Below are 361 nucleotides of genomic sequence, written 5' to 3' on the forward strand. Positions count from 1 at the left end.
TGTAGGACACCTATACACATGAATATAATATATTGAATTAATACCTATTGGTTCATTAATAAAATATTCTTTTTAAATATGGTCTTATTCAATTCTTGGTTACTTATTCTATCTAATTATTATTAGGATAAGAAAGTAAATTAAATGAAAATATAATGCATGTAAATTGTTAATTTAAGTTTATTTACAATAATATTATTTTAATAAATGTTCAAATTGATGACCATCCACTTTTAAACAAATTTCCAATCGTCTAAGTAATTCTTTTGTAGTAGCTTTCACTAACACATGACTTGGAATGTTTGAACAGGCATCTTTAATTTTTTGTTTAAGATCATTTACATTAGCAGGCATTTCCTTG

The sequence above is a fragment of the Acyrthosiphon pisum genome, chromosome A1 (assembly GCF_005508785.2).
Source record: "Acyrthosiphon pisum isolate AL4f chromosome A1, pea_aphid_22Mar2018_4r6ur, whole genome shotgun sequence".
Classification (NCBI taxonomy): domain Eukaryota; kingdom Metazoa; phylum Arthropoda; class Insecta; order Hemiptera; family Aphididae; genus Acyrthosiphon; species Acyrthosiphon pisum.